Consider the following 22,658-nt stretch of genomic DNA (forward strand, 5'->3'; position numbering starts at 1 on the left):
TTGGTCCTCCTCATGTCTGGATGCTCAGGAGGGAGTGAACTAGTCAGAAATTCCCAGAGGTACTGTTTTCTCTCTATTTCTGACCTCGCTGCAGTCAGCTGGAAAACTGAATGTCCACTATTGTCCAGACTCTTTTACAGCCATTTCTGGGCAAGCAGCTTTTGCTCTATGCTGGAACTACAAGGTACCATGGTGAAACTCGCCCTGTGCCGGTGTCTGAAAAAATAAACTGACCACAGCCTCAAGAACCTCAGTGTAGCTGGTGGCAGAAGCATCAGTTCAGTGTAAGGAGACCTTTTAAATTTCAAAGCCAACCGAGATGTGTCTGTGGACTGTGAGAAACATGTCATTGTACTCATTTCTTGCTGATGGCTGTGTCAGAGGCCAATGATTAGAGGCATCACTCCAGGGAACCAGCCTCGCACAGGGTGGCTGAGGCTGCAAGCAGCACCAAGGCCTGTGCTTTGATTTTGGCAGATAAAGCTCGAGATTGCTGAGGGTAACCTAGGCACGGTGGACATGGCAGCACCTGAATGAAAGATCCAATGCACATGAAAGAACTTCTAATATAAAAACATGATAGGGGTTACAGCTAATATCTAATTAATTGCTGACTCTAGTTCACTCTGAAGTCACATCAGTGGCCATGGTTCTGTCAGAAGCATGATCTGAATGTGACCACTGCTCCTCTGTGACCTGAGCAGAGCTCAGGGATCACAAGCCAGCGAGCGTGGCAGCATTTGTTCTCCACAAGATGCTTCTACCTGCAACTCAGAAGACCCATTTTGCTATATTCACAAAATGATAGATGTATGCAGGGGCTACTGAGACAAGGGGAATGAGGAAGGTTTCTTCTATCAGTTCTCTTTATACAGATGTTGACAAAATGTAAATTGATAATAGTCCTTCATACAGAACACACTGATCAGTATATGAAACATAATTTGATGCTTCTCAAATATTGCATGTACGTATGTCTAAAAAGAGAAATTGTACAGACAGATATGCCTGCTAGATGCATAATATTGCAACTTTGAGACCTGTGGTTGTGTTAGCTGTATTTACTGCCTGCAAGCAGTCTTTCCCATTAAGTATATTCATTGCATCTTACTTGAGCCAACATTGCTCAATATTCATTAGCCCACAAATTAAATGTGAAGAATTAAAATTGGATAATCTCACTATTTTGCCATCTGTTCCTCAACTTGAAAGTAGCAGAACATCAAGCTGTTTTGTGGGGTTTTTCCTCAAATATTCATTACAGACAACAAACCACAATAGAACCTCAGGCACAAAAGTTTCAGGACTGTGTCCAAAATCAGACAGGTTTATTGAAAAAGCTTTGGAACCGTTGTAAATTCAGCAAGAAAACAAAGTGTTTTCTTCTAAACACAACTGGAGCTACAGCTGTGTCTGCATTGTACTGCCAAAACTGGCCACCGGAGACTGGAGGCTTTGCTCCTGCCAAACCCCTGGGGATTTGTGGGACAGAGAGCAGTGGCAGGATCTCTTTTTTTTTTCCCCGGACACAATGAGTGCTAGCAAATTGGAAAAGGTGGTAATATAACATTAAGGTTCTTCATCAGTCTGCATGGAGGAAAATAAGCAGTCTAGCATTGGAATTCTTGAGTGGTTCCTTTGTTAACACAGCGAAACTAGAGTGATTCTTTCTGAACATTTTGATAGATAAAAGTTTTCTTGAAGTTCCTTGTAAAAATTTGGTTTAAAACTGAAGATATCCAAGAGTAATCTTGGTTACCTCAGTAAAAAAAAATTGTTTTTTAATAACTTTAAGAACTATCTCCAAACTTCTGGACTTCAGTAAAAGCAATTGACGCTAATATTTGGTATCACCTCATATTCACAGAGATTGGAGAAATGGCTAAGGAACAGGCATGCTGCCATTTTGTAGCAATTATCCAAAAGGGATAATTAAAATGCAGGTAAAGTTAAAATACAGATAAAATTTTTCCTATTTAAAAAAGGTAAACCAGGACATCAGTGTCATATGACACTATCCCTAGAGATCCATTGCCTGATGGGAAATTCAGCTCTGAACAGAGAGCCAATAAAAGTCTAATTTTAGTGTAGGAGTCTTTTTTTTTTCCAGACACAGAGTGAATCAAGGCTAAAGGGGCATAGAGGTCATCTCTGTATTCTCCTTTTTGAGCTGCCATAGCAGTAGATCTGATTACTGCTGTAAAGGATCACCTTTGATAATTGTAGTAAAGGATCAACTTTGCTGAGGGGCAAATTTCATCCTAATGTAGAGGCTAAGGGCCATATTCCTATGATACAAAAAGGTACAAGATGACTGCAAGGAAAGGTTAGTGACCCCTATTAAAACCAATAGACTAAGCTGGGTACTTGGAATTCCCAGTAACTTTTGTTACTTTTTTTTTTTTGTGACTTTTTTTTTTTGTGACTTGTGTTACAGCAGGATTCACTTTTTGATCTCTGCAAAATCCTCTTCTGAACCCTATAAATCTTTAGTATCATGATGACCACATAAGATTAACTGCAGTGAAGCTGTGATGGAGAAACCTCAACTACTGGGAAGCACCTGGATAGGAAAGGTTAATAGGAACATCCAAAGGAAAGCATACATGACACTGAGCAGTTATAAAAATATCATTCCAGTGGTTTTTGTCACAACCACATGCCTGGGTTGTGAATCTTTGCCTGGGTTCCCTATTGATGTCTGCCTTTGCCTACACACCCCTACAAAGGCAATCAATCCTAGTATGGCTGCTAATTTCTGATTACATTTATGTACAGATTCATCATCTCCTCCAAAGAAACTTACCCATGAGGTGTTCTTATATTATCTTCTGATGGTTACAAGAAATTTTGTGCCATACTGCAGATTTCCTTTAAAGACCCTATCTGTTGTAGTTTAAAGTAATTTTAAATCATGTCTGATTGATACTAAATGATAGTGCAAAGATTAAGAATGGACATTGGTGTCTTAAAGAAGTTCAGTAGAAGCTCCATTAAATGATTTACAAGAAGAATAAAAGGTCAAGAAGCTTGTTCTGAATGTATCCCTGTAGTCCGAAGGTCTATTACACTCTGAAATCTCAGGCAACTTACAACAAAGCCAAACCAAACTGTACAGCACCTAATTGCATTTTTTTAAAGGTTACAGCTGAAGCTGGACAGGAACTGAAAGATCTGATGAGATTCCTGCTCTTTCCCATGCTCCATGGGGATCACGGGTGCTGGAGCTGAACTTTGAAAGTGAAGCTGCAAACAGTTGTGCTTCTTATGCATTACACAACAACAGCAGGAAGAAATATCCAGGGCAGGAAAGGGGTACAAATAAACTTTTTCACTGGTACTTTTCAAATTCTGGGCCAAGACACATCAGTACATTCCTGTATTCTAATTGTTTTTAAAACAACACAAGGAAGCTTATTTGACGGAGTACAAATTACTTGGAACATACACTGTGTTCTGACATGTTTTTTAAACTCATGAGGTGATCAGTGACCACCAGGCACTTCCTGGGGCAGGATCATGAATAATGCTGTAAGGTAGGTGGCTTCTGTGAGGAAAGGGTCATTTAAAATTGGAGTTCGTGGTGTGCAGGGGGCTGTATATATGTATGCATGCCTGTGAGTCCATGACTACCTACATGGGGAATTTGACCCCTTGGGGGCTTTACTTGCTCCAAGCATCATCATCCTATGCAGCAGCAGATGCCAGAAGCAGTTATCCCTTCTTTAGCATAGCTAAGATATCACAGAGAGTTCAGCTGTAAATATGGCAGCACAGGTGCAGCCATGCGGTGTGGGCAGGTGTTCCTTCAAGGGAAAGTGAAATCTGCAGAGAGACAGCAGCAATGCCCCAGGGACAAGCACATGTGAGTTGTATTGCTGGTCTGCCAAAGATTTGTTCACCTGACACCCTGAATCCTTTGCTGTGTGAGGGTTTAATGAAGCCAACATAAACATGGGGGATTTTACCCACGCTTTTGCTACACTATCAAAAACGGAGTAATGTACAGAACCTCAGAGTTCTTAACGAGGTCCAAGGACTCTCTGAGCTCTTAAATGAGAAGGTGCAGGAAACAGTTACAGCATCTCAGAAATTACAGTTTCCCCACGCCACTTGGCATTTAAGATCAATAAACACAAACGTCCAGTTCAACGTTTCTTGTTGGTACCTTTCAGCTGCGTTCAGGTTTGATATTGCCAGGCTGGCCCCAAAGGTTCCCTCTACAGCCCTCTCAAATTCTTTGCCAGACAAGACGAATAGCTGTGTGGACAACCTGCAGAGCTGTGGAAAGGTAATCAATGCCTGCCTCATTCTCCAAATGCTTTATGTGCTTTCACAGGTAGTGTGAAAGTCAATATCCAAACAGGGGACCATTGAAATGCATTGTCGTGCCCTTCTGAGCAATTGTTTTGGTTTGCAGATGGCTTTTTCTTGCCCTGATCTTTATGGCAAAGCAAGCTGTGTACTGCTAGTCTCTGTCAAGATGACATGATGCATCACATTTCTTATATGCCCCTGTGGCTACATGTAGAGAAAACAGCCATTAAAAAGTAACCAAATCAAGGGGAAGATGTTGGTAAATGCAGAGACACAAGCCTCAGTAGTTTAAGTGAGATGCCTGGATTTTAGTGATGGGGAAATAGAAGAAAATTACTGACAATTAAATTCCTCTTACTTAACTTTAGTCCTCCAAAAAACATCTGGTCTAAACTATTTATTTGGAATGCAGCCTCAGTTAATGGGAGAGACACACCTCCTCAAAATGTGATCTGTGCCTTCATCAGAGCATGTCTCAGTCCAGAGAGAATGCACCCATCCTTCCATATGGGTGCAGGCATCTTTAAACAGCTGCCAAACTTCTACCAGGACCCCAATCACTATGGGAAGAGCATGGACACACAGATTTAGTGCCATAATCTCTAAAGTTGATGGAGCTTAAGCTTCATTTCCAAGGATGGCTCAGGTAGCAAGCAGCATCCTGGCATTGTAAACCAAGGAACTAAGGCGACAATATGCCTGTTGCCTCTGAAAGTGGGATGCAAGCTCCTAAATTGCTTGACCCTTTGGGAAATCACAATTGCTTCTGAAAGACTTTGAAATAAATGATCCTTACACAATATTGCAGCAACTTCAAACACTATGTTAAATAATCTGATAATTTGAGAAGTTAACTGAAGGGTGAGGTTTTGTTTTAACATCAACAAGGAATATATATCCTCATCAAAACAATTTCGTACTTTTCAGGTAAATCTCTCAGTAGAGAATCAAGTTATTCATTATAATTTAATTTTGATGGAATAAAATGCCATTTTAAAAGGTGATGCTCTATGTTATGAAGCATTTTCTTCCCCTTGTGATCTGTGGAATAGGACAGTACTTTATCTCCTCTGCTCCCCCATATCAGGAGCTCTGTGCTCTACAGCACTGATTTTGAACTGTGCAAATCTGCATGCAGGTCTATGGAGTCACACCCAGACAGAGGTTTGTGCAGCCCATTTCAGGATCTTTCTGTTTCTAAAGACATGGCAGGAATGTTTTAGAGAGAAACTTGAGCTTTACAATGGTTATGAACAAGCCTAAAGAATCATATAGTTACATAAACCCTAGCAAGAAATGTTCCAGAGCATTTGATTGTTACAAGATGTTTTCAGGTTCACATCTCAAGGTTTGCCAAGGTGTTTGTGGTTTGTGTTTTAATTTAGTAGCACTGAACAGTAAGTGCTTTCAGCAGCTGCTTACCGTGAAACAACATCTAGAGTGTTGTACAAGGTCTAGATGTTGCATATCTTTCTGCACTTGCAGAATTAAAATCCTGAAATTATTTCAGAAACTAAAATAAGATCTATAATCAGAGACTAAAAAGAATGGGAGAATGGAGGAGTGGGGAGTGTAGAAGATACAAAAACAAAGGGGAAAATATTTTGATTAGATAGGCCTGAATAGGGATTTAGTTGGAAATCATACATAATATTGAATACAAATGGAAATGGAAAAAGGCCAGGAGAAAAGAAGGAAACAGTAAGAACAATTGCACCATCACATTCTCTACCCACAATGTATTATATGGATAACAGAGAAAGGACCCAGGAAAACAGTGGAAGTGCTTGTTTGTGTCAAAGTAGGTAATCAAAGATCAGTGGAAATACTATATCGCAACATTGACCCTGCTCCTAGTTCTTGGAAGATTGAATTCTTCATAAGGGATTAGCAATAAGGCAAAAAGAGTTTGTATATGAAAGTGTGGAGAACATACACAGACTCCAAGGATACAGCTGTGAGCAAACCTAGTGAGTAGACTTTCTTACAGATGCAGAGAAAAATAATCCTCCAAGTAGCAAAGATCAAAAATTTACAAGGAAAGACAGCACCAAGTATGTGCAAAATGCACAAACACAAACTAGGAAATTATAACTAAAGAAAGATTTTTGGGGGAATAAAAAAACCACTTCTAATCATTAATTCTCAATATATTGAGTCATTTACAATAGCTATGGCTAGGGAAGTCATTATGTCAAAGTATACAGACAAGAAAAGCCAAGTGAAAATGTACCAAGAAAACAGGCAGTGACTCACAGGAAGAACTTCAAAATAATTTTATGATAACTAAATGTAAATGGTTGGTAAGGCCAAGTTGGCATTAGGTACAAACACAAAGCAACAGCAGCCACACAAAAGCAAATGTACAATGTAGGCTACACTATATGAGTAAGCATGCAAAGCTTCACCAAATCAGCATCAAATTCAGTGACAGCATGGTCACTGCAGTGCTAGGCACAGCACAACAAGGGAAAGGATGCAGACTGGATGATTAGACATCAAAACCACTCAGAAATTTTGTCTTTCACCTAAAACAAATATCATGTGCCCATAGGTACCGAACCTGGATGAACTGCTCCTGCCACTGACAGATTTATCCATCCATCCAGAAGGGCAAGGTAAGAGGCACCATGTGGCACCATGGCACTGCTGTTGTCACATGAATTCATTTGGAAATTCAGGCAAGCTGAGGAAAGAAAACTGTTTATGAAGATGCTATTTCACTATATGTGAGAACCCAGTTTTTGGATAAAATAGTGTAACTTGGAAGAAGAAATTATACACTCCCTGCCTTATATGTCTCATTACTTTCCCCATACTTGAACCTAATCAGCACCTAAAATGTAATTAGAAAGTTTAAACTTATTTTTCCTTTTCTTTTAACTTTTTAATTCATGCTGATAACTTATGTGGGAAAACACTTGACTGTTTCTGTTATCCCAAAACCATTACATTCAAGAGATGATAAAATAGTAAGAAGAGGCAAGCAGAGACAAAATCTGTGTGTTTTGTGGGAGTAAGTGAAAGTTCATTTCTAAAAATGCCACATTAACAATTTCTTTTTCTCTATTTGATCCCCTTTGTGGCAGTGCTGAAACACTGACAGCTGACATGAATTTGCAGGCAGCTGAAGTGACCACTGCAGTGGGTCAGCTGAGCTGGCCCCAACAGTGGATCAGTGCTAGTGTGATAAGTTGTTTGGCTTAAATGGCTGTAATTTTAAAGTCATTGAGATTTGAAGTGTATCTGACTTAAGGTCCCAGTCTGGAATGTTCTTTTCAATGTCCCCCTCCCCACAAAAAAACACAAAAATCAACCAAAAAAACCTACATTCTCATTATCTAAAATATTGTATAAGAGGAAGACAGAAGATGACTGATATACCAATAGACTCAAGAAGAAAACTCAAAAAAGGAAAAAAAAGGCTATTACAGACACATAGAAGTAGTAAGTTTTCTGAAGGAAGCTCATTAAGACACTTTCCATATGCTATATTTCCGTCTTCTCCTGCTTAAAATGTTGCAGGGTTTTTATTTCACTTATGAGATGGATTGAGCAGTTCTGGTTTGAGTCACACTCCTTTCTCTCTTCCCTTTTCACAAAACAATTTATTCACAGTTACCATGGAAATGATTTCATCTTTCCAATAGAAGGATTCCAGCTCTGCAGTCTTGGTTTTGTCAATACAGTATCCAACCCCTAGCGTCCCTACCTTATTAATGCCACTGTTAGATGAGACTATTTACCTATATCAAGAAAAACAAATCTTTCAAAGCATTTAACCAATTAAGGATGCTGGTACTCCATCATTTCATAACTTTGTGTTGCAAATAAAAGACCCACAGCTGTGACCTCCACTATTTATTCAGGCTTCTCACAAGGTTCTGTCTTATAAGTCAGTTCTGTCCTTCCTGGAACAGGTAATGGACAGACACTGATGTAACACAAAGCTTCCAATTTTTTTCCCCTTTTTTTAAGTTTTCCTTTTCTCCCTAACTTTACAGGGGTCTTTCTTCATACTTTCCTGATGGGCTTTTTGAAGAAAACAGAAATGGCATTCATCAGTTTATATCCCTACCCTTATGCTGATGTTACTGACAGACTTGCCAGGGGGAAGACATAATCTAATCCTTCTTTGAGTTTAAATGGGGTTTTCTGTTTCATAAGACAGTTGAAGGGGTACACAGAAAACTCTGAAACCAGCTGACAGAAAGCAGGAGCAGCACAGACACCCATAACATGTACACACAGACACAAATAATCAGTACTGCGTAAAAGAGGCATCATTTCCTCACAATTTGCTATGCTTCACTTGTGACTCCTTTGCAAAACACAAGCTCCAGACACCATTCTTGTGGGGAAAAAAAAGAAAAAATAAATCAGTTTCTCCTTTCATATTTATCAGCAGATTTTAAGAGTCTATTTGGGAGTAAGTAAAGAGTGAGTAAGTAAAAAGTTGAAACTGATATTTTTGATTTCTTTGCAAGAATGGTCTATCCAACAGCAGAATAAGAGATTTCTCTTTAAAACACAATAAACTTTGAGCACCTTTATGAAAATGCTCTGCATTGTCTTTGTGCTTCAGGCAGAAGTGTCTTGGTCCTGTCCAGCATGAGGCAGTAGTGCACAGCAGTCAGATCAGCTGGGGTACCATTACTCCATTTAAAACCGCGTTTCAAAGCCAACTCAGCACTTCCTTAAGTTTCCAGCCAACCTTGTTCAACTTTCTGATGTGTTCTGTTCAAAGCTTAACTTCTGGATGAAGTACATCCATCTTTCATTAAAAATATCCTCATTGCCCTTCCTTCTGAACACAGGTATAGTATGAGATGAAATGGCTTCAAGATGCATTGAGGAACATTTATATTGGATATTTGGAAAATTTTCTTCAGGGAAAGGGTTGTCAAGTACCAGAACAGACTGCTCAGGGAAATGGGGGAGTTGCCATCCCTGGAGGTGTTTGAAAGCCACGTAAGTGTGATGCTTGGGTACAGGGTTTGGTGGCGGACTTGGCAGTGTGGGGTTAATGGCTGGACTCGATGATCTTAAAGGTCTTTTCCAACCTCAATGATCCTATGTTTCTAAAAATTTCTTTTAAGAGTAACCTCTTCAGAAAGGGGTAAATTACCTCATTGATTGAATACTTAAAATTAGCAAGGCAGAGCAGAAGAGTGTGAATGAATGTGTCGTTTTAATACTTTGGGCTCTTTGTGCATGGCATATCATAATATTACATTAAATTTTAAGATGTCTTGTTGCCTTCCATGGCAAAAAATAGATAGTGAGAGAAGAGGGGAAGCCATCAAAGATAAGAAATGTCTGGACAAAAAGACTATCTGTTCTAAGATACTGTACATTTCAATTATGTCATTCCCAGGTTTTCAGGCTCAGTGTGAGATGGCTGGTGGAACACAATGTGGGGGTGTGCTGAGCTCTGGCTTGGCTGCCTCTGCCAGTGGCAATGATGAGGATATAATAAATGGAGCTGGTAGCTCCAGTGGTAATAATGGTGGCCCTGATGCTTCCTATTTTATTTTCAGCTGCTTAAAATTTTGCAGACTGTTAATAGTTTGGACAGAAGTTTTCCATGCTGTCTTTTTGCTTCAAAATGACCTCCTTCTTTAAAATTTCACCTGACATAGTCTGGCTATTTCTGATGGAGAAGCTTCCTGTTTGGTGCCTATTGCACAACAAAATACAAACCTGGGAAGAGTGGATAATGGACCAGGTGAGTGTACTGCCATGCAGTGAGACCTGGACAAGTGGAGAAATGGGCTGACAGAAATCTTGGGAAGTTCAGCAAAAGGAAATGCTAAGTCCTGCATCAGGGGAAAACTAACCCCAGGCACCTGGACAGGCTGAGCAATGACTGGCAAGGAAGCAGCTCTGAAAGAAGGACCTGGGGTCGGGGTGGACAAGGAACTGACCTTGAGCTGGTGAGTCCCTGTGCAAAGACAGCCAACACCAGCCTGTACTGCATTAAAAAGTGTATTGCCAGCAGGTGGGAAGAGCTGGTTCTTCTCTCAGTGTTCAACATTGAGGAGAGACATCTGGTCCTGGCACTCCAGAGAGACTGGACATGGACTTGAGAAGAGACAGGGTCTTACTGAAGTGAGGCCAAAGGAAGGCCACTAAGATGATTAAGGGAGCATTTTGCATACAAAAATAGGCTGAGAAAGCTGAGACTGTTCAGGTGGAAAAAGAGGAGGATCATGGACCTTATCCATGTGAATACATACCTGATTGGAGGCAATGAAGAAGAGGGAGTCAAGCTGTTCTAATTGGTGCCCATTGTCAGGAGAAGAAATTGATGGGCACAAAACTGAAACAGGAAGCTCTCTCTGAACACATGAAAACATTTATTTAGTGTGAAAGATGTTGTGGAGGCTCAATCCATGATGATATTCTGAATGCAAATGGATATGGCTTTGGACAAATTTCTCTAGCTGATTCTGCTTGAGTATGGGGTTTGAACAAGATATTGTGAATGAAGAAACCTTACCAATGCTTAACAGATCATTTCTAGCTTTGGATCAAGAATTTAAAAAGTCTTTATAGGAAGACCCTTCTGCTGTCATTTATTTTCCTGTTTCCACCACAACATTTCTAAATTCACAACATTTTCATGTTATTAAATTTATGAGGCATCAATAGAGCATGACTGAAATTTGATCAGGGTGCAGGCACCTCCTGTAAGGAGCACAGGCCATCTCTGAGCCTTGGGTACTGCATAAAATTCCCCCTGTCCTTCCCTTGCTGCCTGGAGCATTGTGGCGCAAAGCTCAAACAGAGACAACCACTCTTCTCAAGCTTGCAAGGCTCTAATTGCTGGTGCCACAGGTGGGAAGAAGACTGAGAAGCCTAACTTGACCACAGCAAAATGATGGATCCCTCACAGGGAAAAGATTGCCAAAGCAAGAGAATGAAATGGAAAAAAATCCAGTGCAGAGGAATTAGAGTAACAAGGCAGTTACAAGCCTAGGAGTGTTTGAGGAGTATGGAACAGACTGTAACCAACTGCAGATGTAGAGCAAAACCAAAGGACAAGGTCACACAAAACCTGAGTTGCAACATTTCTTGTGCATAATATAACTTAGCAACTAATTTCTGTATTTTGAAGTTAATGCATATGAATTTTATCATTTAGTTTTGAAGTTCGTGCATATCTTCTCCTATCCCCCATGTTTACATGTGAATTCTCCTCACCAGATGAACCCTCTTAAGATGCTTTGAAGAAACAAATCTTTTTATAAAAAAGTGCTATAGGATCTTTTGAGATAAAATTCTCTAAAGTGTCCCATTCACATCCTCTTCCTTACTTTGTGGAAGTAACTAGTCTTTATATAATATTCATCCCTGATTACAGAGTGTAAGACTTTTTTCTGACTAAAGAAATAGTGATGAAAGAAGGCTAGGTTTGGGTTTTCTGCTTTGATGCACAACAAACATGCAATTTTGCTACCGGTAGCAACAATCATCATGGAAAATGATTAGGCTTTTAAATTACTGGGCTTTTTGAAAAAAGCATAAACAGGAAGATGTGGGCTGTTTCTGGAGTTATAGTGACTGCATTAGAAGGGAAGAGGCAGCATGAGTGATACTCCTACACCAATTTCCATGTGGACTCTACCAAATCAGAGGAATTCCTCTAAATTTATGAAGTTTGCAAAATTTCAATTGAGTGTAAAATTTCACTCTTACTAATTTTGAGGGCTAGGGTTGGATTTTATCAAACTGATAACTCATGAAATTCTGAAAGGTTGTTTACAATGTTGAGCAATATTTTCATTTACGCTAATTCATCTCATCTGTGTTTGTTTGCCTAATAATTTTGCATGTCTTTACATTCACTACAGTCCATTAAGGTAAACCTTTTAACAAATACTCAGTTTCGGCCACTTTCACCACTTTCTACTTGAACCTTATTCTTTTTCAAATGTCAAACTCTTCAAAAATCTTGTCATGAAAGGTCACATTTCTATGATAATCATATCTAACAGTTCAGCTCTGGTCTGGAATGATAACTTATACAGAAGTCTTATTCCTTTCAAGAGGAATTTCAGAGAGAACTTTAAGTGGGGTTTTGTTTTGTTTGTTTGTTTTTTTAATTAAAATTACAGTTTTCCCATCAGTTTTCAGTACTATGCCTCTCACAAAAGCTAGTGTGTCTACTGGCCAGTTTTTGCCTCAGATTGTTTCTTGTGAAAAAATAATGGCCCAGAAGATGCAAGAGCATTTCCTTGTGCTTTGGTGGGGCACACTGCTCTCGCACTGTGTGGAGCAGATCATCACACCAGTGTTCACCCATGACCCATGTTAATGAAAAGGGTTCATCATGGCTGAAAAGACTAGCTGAGGTGCTTAAGAAGGGACATACCCAACCACGTAATCTTGGACTGCTGTGCATTAACTTTCATAAATGCTGTGACAACACGCCATGTATTTTATTTTGCTATTTGTTATTTTTGCTGCTGTACTGCCTGGTTCCTCGGGTGTGATTATACTCTGCAAATACACAGTAAAAAAATTCCTTGCCTAAAGGGTCTTCTAAGTTTAGACCAAAAAAAAACCCCTGATCAGCAACAGGTTACAGAAAACAGACACATGGACAGTAGAACACAATTGGTTAAAACAACTCAGAAAAATGTTGTGGAAGTAATAGGTTTGCAATTTTTTATAGCCACGTAGCAAATATGAGCTTGTGCATTCACCTGGGGCTGACATGGCCATTTAGGGAAGCTGCTAATGATAGCTGTCAAGTAATAAAGACAGTTTTTAAAGTCCAGGTGAAACTGGAATAAATATGTTTATTGTCTTAGCTGATATTTCACAAATTTACCTGTAAGGAAATATATGAAACAAAATGGTATTTGATATCATGTACTGCCTTATGCTATTCTCAGCTTTACTTTTTCACATGCATTTTTAAGCCTCAGTAGCGGTCCTTTTAGTCTTTTATTCTTGCACTGTCTTCATAGCCCTGCACCTTGAAACTTCAATAGTGTTTTCAGGGTGAGTTCTCATGGGTCTCATGGGAAACAACTACCATTTTGCCCCTCTTTATCCTCACTCCTTACCTCTTGTTTTGTAGACCTTGAATCATATTGGAGAAAACAAAACCATTTAATAACAAAACAAAGATTAGCAATTTAAATAATTAAACAATATTATCCAATAATTTATGTGCACAGTAGCTAATATGGAAAATTTGCAACCTCTTAGTATACACCCCTCAGAGCTAATACCACCAGAAGTGGAAACAATGGGAAACTAGGAGTGGCTCAGAATGAAAAGTGTGTAACGTTGGGAAAAAAACATGACAAAAATCACCAGGTAACTTGTCATCTTCACCCCTACCACCTGCTGCCCTGGACAGCCCCTGCCCCCCAAGAGGCAGTGTCCTGGGACCCTGCTCTTCCTGGGTGGTCACAGGGAAGAAGCTTCCCTCTTCCCTTCTCTCTTTCTCTCCCTCTATTTTACTTGAGTTTGAAATATCCTCTGCACTTCGATGTATAGGCTGATTATCTGACTGAAGTTCCTCTAACACACACTCTGTTACCATAGCCTCTATATTTGAATCAACAAAACCAATTTCTGTCTTTTCTATCTGATTTGTGGTGATCCTTTAAAATTCTCCCCTTTCAATGACTTGTTGAGAATAGCCTTATTTTTGCTTTTGGAAAATGCTGCCAATATCTGCATGGCATCAAAGTATGACAGTTGCAATTTATTTATCAGCACATTAGGTTTTAACCACAGCATGCCCTCTCATCACTCAAGAAAAAATTACAGGCTAGAGTCTTATAGCTCTATCATTTCTATGAATAATATGTATAACTGAATTTAGTCCATCACTTGCTATTATTCTGTCACAGGAACGTCAAAACAGAGGAGCTGTAAAGCAAACAAAAGAAGAAAAATGGTAGTCATAAGGTGAATATTTCCAAGAGGGAAAGACAATCACAGGTGGAACATTCATTGGCAACTGGTTTTTAACCAGGTACTAGGAAAGTAATATGCCTTGTCAAGACCTGATACAGAAAGAATATTGAAAAGCTAATGGACTTCTCCTGGAAGGCAGGTGAGTGCATAAGACTATAAGCCTGTTTGGGAAGAACAGACTGACGGAGAACAGGCTGCAAAGGATGACCCAGGCAGTTGGATTGGTCCCCACCTTCAGTTTAAGAAGTTTTCAGCATAAAACACAGGCACATAGACTTATTTAAAACTCTTGCACACCTTTGACTGAGCAAAGGAGAATTGTTTGAAGAAACTGTCTTGAATCATTCCACATGACTGAAAACCAAAGCAACCCATTCATCTTTCTTAGTAGTCCAGTTACAGGATTCTGTCTTCAGACAAGTAAAGGAAGTGAAGCCCACCACGAGGAGGATGCTCATGAAATGTGAGGTGCAGTTCACACTCTGAAATGTCTGAGCAACAAGGTAGGCATGTTTTTATTGCAGCAACTCAGGATATTTCATGGAAGTATAACAGTTATTGAGCTAACTTTATTGCCGTGCTACTTCGTAACTTGCAGTCCCTTCATTCTCATCAAACCCACGTGGGGTAGGGCTATAGGTTCATTTATCCTGTATTATAGGCTAAATAAGACTCAAGGCTCCCAGGGAAATAATCAGGGAGAGTTGCACAACACTAGGACAAGCTGATAGGTAAGAAGCCAATGGAAACACTTGTTTGTCTTTTAATGAGGTTTGCATGGTCTCCAGAGTTTGCTTCAGTCTGAGAAGGAAAAGTATATTTTCAGTATTCTTTTCCTTGAGGAAAAAATCATGGAATATTACAATAACTGAGGCTTGAACAGAGATCATTTCAACCAAGAAATTTTCAAAAGCCTCAAGGATGGAAAATCCGTCTTTAGACTCTAAAGGCCTTCATCAGTGTATCTCTCTGTGATTCATTATTTCATAACAAAGGTAGAAAGAATCTCTTTCTTCAGGTTCTTAATAAATCAATATTAGCCAACGAGTATTGTACACTATCAAAACCTCTTTTTATTTTGAAAACACTGAATTTAAGGAAATAGAAATAATGATGTCAGACAAACAAAAACACATGTACATTCATAAGAACATTGGTCAATATTTCTATTTGCCAAGGTATTCCTGGAGCTTTTGTAGGCAGAAAGAGATTTCAGTTTTCAAAAGTAAAAGACAAAGAACAAGCTGAACTGTTGGAAAAAACTTGGTGACTGTGGAGTTCAACACAAACTTTTCTGCATAAAGTTTTTTGAAATGTAAAATTCCAAAGAAGTAGTGATGTTAAAATAAATTGAACCGTGAAACTGAGACATTGCTTTGTATCTCAAGTCAATCTCTCTCACTGTCTTAATTTCTTTATTTTTATTTTTAATGTTACAGCTATTAACAATAATAAAAACTTAAGAAAATACTTTCTCCTCTTGAAAAATTGTGAACTGTCAGTAGGAATTTAAAATTTTGGGGTTCATCCTTTTGAATCTAAATTCGGAGAACAGCATCAATCCAGAATTTTCCTGCATATAATCTTCATTTTCGGATGTTTGGGGTTAGTCTTTGAAGCAAGTGATAAAACAAAAAAGATCTCAAACATTTAAGGCAAGTAGATTTTATCAGGGAAAAAAAAGAAATGGTAAATAATATTTCGCTTTCCTCTAACAACCCTTTATTTTTTTAGTTTGAATTTTTGAGAACAATGCAATTATTTTGAGTCTGCTGTATTTTATGATGTGCTGTCACATGGAAATTATATGAAGGTCATTGCTTGTGATTGATGTTATCATTGTCCTTCTTTGGCTTATTACATTTTTTGTGAGCAGGAAATCCTAATGCTGTCAAGTGACTACAGAATTTCTAGGGACTTATACTGCCATCCTCCTTAGGCAGAAAGTAAATAGTTCTTTCACTGTTTCACAATCTGATCAACATACCTACATTGAATAGGCTCCTTTTTTACCAAGAAAATGCCTTCTCTCTTGCCATATTTCATAAATTCTGCAAATTTGTATTAAAGCCACCTATAAGCATTGTGAAATTAATAATATGGCAAAAAGAAGCCATTGTTGGCCACTCTTCATAATGAAGGACAGAGTTTAGATTAATTCTGATGGTTGTGATCTATTTCCAGGCCAGCATAGAAACTGTTAAGAATCCCTTTCTGCTATTTTAAATGAACACATTTAAAATAGATATTTCAATGAAGCCACTTGCTTTCTGGCTAATTTGAACCTCTTTATTTTGTAAAGATGCAATATATATTTCAAAAAGCTTCCTTAGAAAAAGGATGTACAACCTTTCTCTAATTATTTGACATTGAATAAGAACATTTATTTTCCTCTCCTTTAATGGCCCTAGAGGAAGAGTTTTGTGTTTCAAGGACTTTTATGAGAATCAAGTGGTCAATTTTCAAGTTCTAATTCTTTTCCATTGTTCCTTAGTGACTAAAATTCTGGCAGCCTGGAGTTTAAAATCCACTGCTCTGAGTTAGGTGCCTCAGCTCCTGAGCACTGTATAGGATAAATTAGCTGTGAGGATCTGGAATAAAGAGCTGCCAAAGATGAATGAATGTTACAGTTGGAATTTTTCCATTATATAAGGCTGAGTGGTTGAAATTCAGATGTAGAATGAAAGGAAATCTCTGTGATTATTGAATATCAGTTGGTTTTCAATGTAAAAGTAAGTGAGAGCAAGGAAAAGCCCTACCAGAACTATAACTCTCTGAAAGGGAGAATAACATGAGAATGATAAAAGAGCATTTCATCCTGAATCACAGGTGATCACTTCCAGAACACAAAGAAAAGTCAGAAATAAGATGGCTTTTTCCCCCCTACCAATTTATGACTTATTAACTCTGTATTTTTAGGAGCAGGTGTCTGTGAATCCTTTTAACTGATGCTGAAAACTCCAGAGCTCCACCTAAAGAAAAATGTATGAGAGGAACACAATGTAATAGACTTCAAAAGGAAATTGAAAACACAGAAAATTTGTAAAAAAAACTGTACAGTTTAATTAGTTGTTTTGGAGAATAATTTGAGCTATTTGACTTCTTAACATGAAAATAAATGAGTTCAATATGAGACCAAAAATCTAAAGGAAATATAGAGGACCTCAACAAAACAATTAATATTGACTTAATGATTTTACAAAGGTTACAGTTAACTACCCTTCCAAAATAATACATAACTTTCCTATGACTTAGCTCCTGAAAATGACTTGTTCAGCAATGCCTCAATGCACTGCTAGGAAAACAGCAGAAATGCACTGCCAGGGATGAAGGAATAAGCATGCCTAAGGATCTTGGAGCTGGGTGGGAAAAAATTGTGGTGCAATTGACAAAGACTACATCTCCCCTGGCAAGTAGCACAGACCAACATGGATCTGTTGAGGGAAACACTTTTTATGAACGTCTTATGTGTTTCAGGAGGGGCTCCAACATGTTTTTCTGGGGTACACATGCTTCAGCAGCTGTAGTGAAGTAAGTGCACACCTATTTCACTAGAGAATGGAGTTTGTCTTCCATTCTGATTTTAGCCAGATGGAATCCAGTTTCTGTCTTCCATGAATGCTCTGTGATGTGAAACATAAGAAGGGAAGTATAAAACAGGGTTATTGTGAAATGCCTAGTCCTGATCTGAACTAAAATGCTAAGTAGATACATCTAGAGTCCATCTGCACACAAGTAGATAAGAGATTGTCACTGTCTGGGCAGGACTCTGCTCCCAGGTGTGCGCTATGTTCTTGCCTGTTTGAGTATGTTGGCCTGCCTTGGAGGAAGCCCTCAGTAAAAAAAAAAGCCAACATTATTTTTCTTTCCTGCTATTGGAAGATAATAAAACTCTCTTCAGGGCTGCAAAACTAGTTGAACTGGACAATCTCAGAGCAAATAGGCAGTTTGGGCACTATTTATTCGGAACCCAGATGAAGGGCTGACTCTCTAGATTGTTCTTCGTGTTGGCTGTTAGCGTATGAATTGGTGGTTAGTGTGCAAACTGACACATGGCTCTTCAAAGTCAGAGAAAAATATTTTTTTCAATAGGCCACTGATTAGCTGCGGCTGAGTCAGAGGGGTATGAGTCACCACTCAAATGACAAGTGTAAATTTAGAGCCGAGGGGAAGGGAGGAGGCTTTTAAAAGCAAACACATTGTTTGAAACTGAAGAAATTGAAGCCAGGTCTCCGCCACAGGATTTTGCTGGCATACCATGTATTGTCTAGAGGTGTTAGAAAATCACCCACGGAGTTGACACTGGTCTATTGGCAAAATCCACAGTGAAGACACAGGGATGCTTAAGGAAGAGTGTTTGTCACAAAGCTGTTGTTGTGCAGGGGAAGGATATAGCTATGCTGGAAAACAGATAAATGTCTTGGGATAAAATTGGGATTGCTGCATATAAAGGTGCTCCTGTTTCAATAGGTCCCTCAGAAAGTCAAAATCCCTATGTCTAGTTTCAAGATCCTGAATGGATTCAGTATGAGCTAGCTCTCAGCTGCACAGTGTGTGTTTGAAGACAAGAAGATCTAGGTGCTGGGGAACACTGTAGTCTCAGAATGGTAGTAAAGAGGATTGTTTAGACTGATGTTTTGGAGCTCCTTGTCTCAGTTTCCCACACATATTGCTTTAGGTGCCAACCTTCTCTAACATAGTTTCAAGAAAATAGGAGAAAAATGGTCTAGATAAAATAGTCAGAAGGTGGCTTTGCAGTAAAATATTCCAGAGTAAACATTAGTAGATCACACCAAATTGCCACAGCATGTCAAGTGAGACCTATCAGGGCACTCACCTGAATGCCAATGAATACTTTGATTAATGGGAAGGTTGATGGAACAGAATCTCTTACAAAGTGTGTAGACACCAAGGCACAAAGCAGACTGTAAACACTACTGAGGACAGGATTAGAATTCAAGATAATTACTTGAGACTGGAAAAAAAGGCTTTGAAAACAATAACAACAAAAAAACCCAACATAAAAATCAATGAACAGCAAGGACCAATCCAGTGAAAGATAAAAGCAACTATGCAAATAAACATATATATATATATAAAGACCAAAAAAAGACAGAATACCTTGGAGTATTAAAGTCTATTGTGGACCACAGACTGTATGACAGGACTAAAACCACTGTTGTTATAAACAAAACAAATCACCATACCAAATGAACAGGATTGTCTTCTTCAGAACTTATGAAGCAATTAATCTTTTTGTCTCTATGTAGCTCAGGGCACTAACCTTTACCAGAGATGCAGGCACATTAAGAAGAATAACAGGAATACTGAGAGGTTCAGAAAATCTGATCTATCCATCAATGCAGAGGCAATTCAGGGGTTTTTTAGGAATAAAAGAGAAATATAGGAGAACATGATAAAAATTCACTATTGAAAATATAGTGAAAAGTATTGAAAATATAGTAAAAGGATGGTGATATATGACTTTTCATTTCCAGACAGTGAAAGAAAATAAAAATTAACTTTCTGAAGGACAAGATATCGTTTAGATATTACGGAGTGTATTCCTAACACAAAGATCAATAAGCATCAGTAAGCTACCTAAGTTGTGTCATCATCATTACTGAAGGTTTTAAAGATAATCTCAGGAAATCTTTGCCAGGGAGAATAACAGGATTTTTAGTTCTCCTGAGAACAGGGACATGGATTAGCTTTACTGTGAAAGTAACTTCCAACTTTGCTATAAAGAAAATTGACCTGACTCTTCTTGTAGGCAAGGAGCAAAACCACAAAGAGAAATAGGCACAGGTCCTAACAAGAGTATTTCCAGTTAGGTGCAAGAAAATATTTTCTCCCTGTGGACAATTCAATGCTGGAACATTGTTTTCCAAAGGTTTTCCAAAGGGACTGTAGAATCTCCAAGTTTGGAAGTGTTCAAAGTTGTGCTGGACAAGGCTCTTGCTGCTGCTTTAAGCATGGAGTTAAACAAATGAGCCCCAGAGATTCCATAGAAACTCTAGAATAGAATGGAATCATGGGCTTCTATGATACTGTGACTCTACTGCTAAACTTACCCATGAAAAGGGAGTGCCATATCACCCTGGGTGTAATGTGTGGCTTTTAATCCAGAGAAGGAAAACTGAAATTTACATTATCTGCAGGCTGTCTGGGATTTCTTCTATAAAATAAAGTTAGCTATTTTCCGTAATTACCTTCAATCTACATAAATGAAAACCAATCTGCATTAAATTATTGAAAACCAATCTGCATTAAAATATCTTTCATCTCCTCACTGATTCCCTCCCCTTTCTCTTTAGATAACAAAATTTATTAATATTTTTAATCAGAGAACACTGAAAAAAGCATTATCAAACGCTGTCTTTGGGAAGTGACTTAACTGATTTGCCTTTGATCCCTGTCAACAAGTAATTAGCTTAAAATTTTCAATGTCAAAATGGATGGGGAAAAAAATAAGAGAAATTACCTTTTATTCTCTATTTTGGCAGAAATGTTAGCCCCACACTTGAACTGAAATTGACTACATTGCTATGAGGTAATTTCAAAGGCAGGAACCTCTTTCACTATAACTTAGTTCTCTAGTGTGCAGGATTAGCTGTTTCCTTCACAGTTATTCTAAAATGTTCTTTGGACACATAACATGTTGTTTTCAATGAAGGCTGAGAATATTGCTGTCTATCAGCTAGAATAAAAATGTGCTCTTTATTTTTGAAGGTTGCTTTAGACTTGAGTGAGGGTAGGTCCAGATGGCATTTGGTCCAGAGTGATTCAGGCAAAGCATTGGGTGAATTTCAGTTCTGACTGCTTGCACAGCAGGTGATGGGGAGGTCGGCAGGCAGTCTGGTGTGACAGCAACAAGCTTCCAAATCTACCAGAAGGCCCTCTGCAGACTTTTGACCAGTGAATTGAGAACAGCATCAGTCAGTTAGGAGGCTGGTCCATTTTCCCTTCACTGAATCCGTAGAGAGCCAGTCAATATTATGTAAGTGCTGTGTTCCAGCAAAATGAGGCTTTTAAAAGCCCCCAGGAACAGACACCGACATGCAGAGAACCAGTGATGTGAGAGACACTTAAAAGCAGGCTTTGAGAACTTTTAGGAAAACTGTAGAGCAAGATGCCTGCATATGCAAATATATATTTTTATAAGCAGTTTGGAAATATCTGGTGGATCACAGCACAGAGGGACAGGAGGAATGTTCAAAGAGACAAGAGGATTTCCATGTAACAGTGAGTGGCACTGGAGTTTCAGAGCAGAGGAAGGACAAGCTAAATGAATTAACTTGGATTTCCAGCAGTTCTCTGAGGACTGCTTGAAGAAGTTAAATAAGTCCTCTTCAGGTGGCCTCTTTCCCAGGAGAACTGCAGTCAGTGGTAAGTGAAAATACTCAGGGAATTTCATTGTATTCTGAGTGCAGATCCTGAGATAAAAGAGTAAACCTTCCTAGCACCTTCACAAACTTAGGCACAAGCTTTTACACAGATCAAGGCTTTGGGCCAATTTGTGAATGCAACAGAAAATGTTTGATGTTCTTCTTAATACACTCCCAGCATTTGCCTGTTCCAAATGCAGGGAACCAAACCAAGCTACCCTGAGGGCACCATCACTCACAAATCTATCCTTGTGCTCCCAATACTTCATTGTTCTGAGCTCAGAACTTGTGAGTCTTTTCTATGAGCCATTTTGACTTAGTCTGGCAGAGAACTAAACCAGAAGAAAACCACTGCTCTTGGGTGAACAAATTCAAGCAACTCAGAGGGGGTTTATCTGCTCAGGGTCAGTGCCACTGCAGCAAAACAAATGACAGCAGAGGTCCAGAAGAGATGGAGGATGACAAAAGAACTCTTTGTAGGGAGCTGAGTGACAATTCCACTGCTTAACAGATCTCAGACACATTTCTTGGAGAGCAGGGGCTCCTAGGTATCTTTTTCCCTCCAGAAACTGTACAGACACCCTAGAGTATCCAGCTCAGAGTTAGACATGCAGCTTGTAGATGCTTACTGGAGTATATGTAAGCCACTTGCACCAGGATACATCCCCATCCTTAAGGTGCCATAAGAGATTCAGTATTGCATAGATGATGTTTGCAAGAATGTCCCTAAAAGGGTGGGGTATAGAAGTAGTCTGAATTCTGTCTGCTTTTAAAGTACTCAAATCATGAGGCTCCTGTGCTTGCTCTGGGAACCAAACATCCAGTAGTGTGGATGCACAGACATACAGAGGGTAAGTGGTATTCAAATTTGGCTCACTGGAGCTTGGAAAACTAGAGTTCATCTCATTTGTACAGCAGGACTCTGAGTGCCTTTTTTAATCAGCTCCTCACAGTCAGTTTACTCCCAGGTACTTAAGTGAGAACAGTCTCAGTCCAGCTAATTGTGTGAAT

The sequence above is a fragment of the Geospiza fortis genome, unplaced genomic scaffold (genome assembly GCF_000277835.1).
Source record: "Geospiza fortis unplaced genomic scaffold, GeoFor_1.0 scaffold7, whole genome shotgun sequence".
Classification (NCBI taxonomy): domain Eukaryota; kingdom Metazoa; phylum Chordata; class Aves; order Passeriformes; family Thraupidae; genus Geospiza; species Geospiza fortis.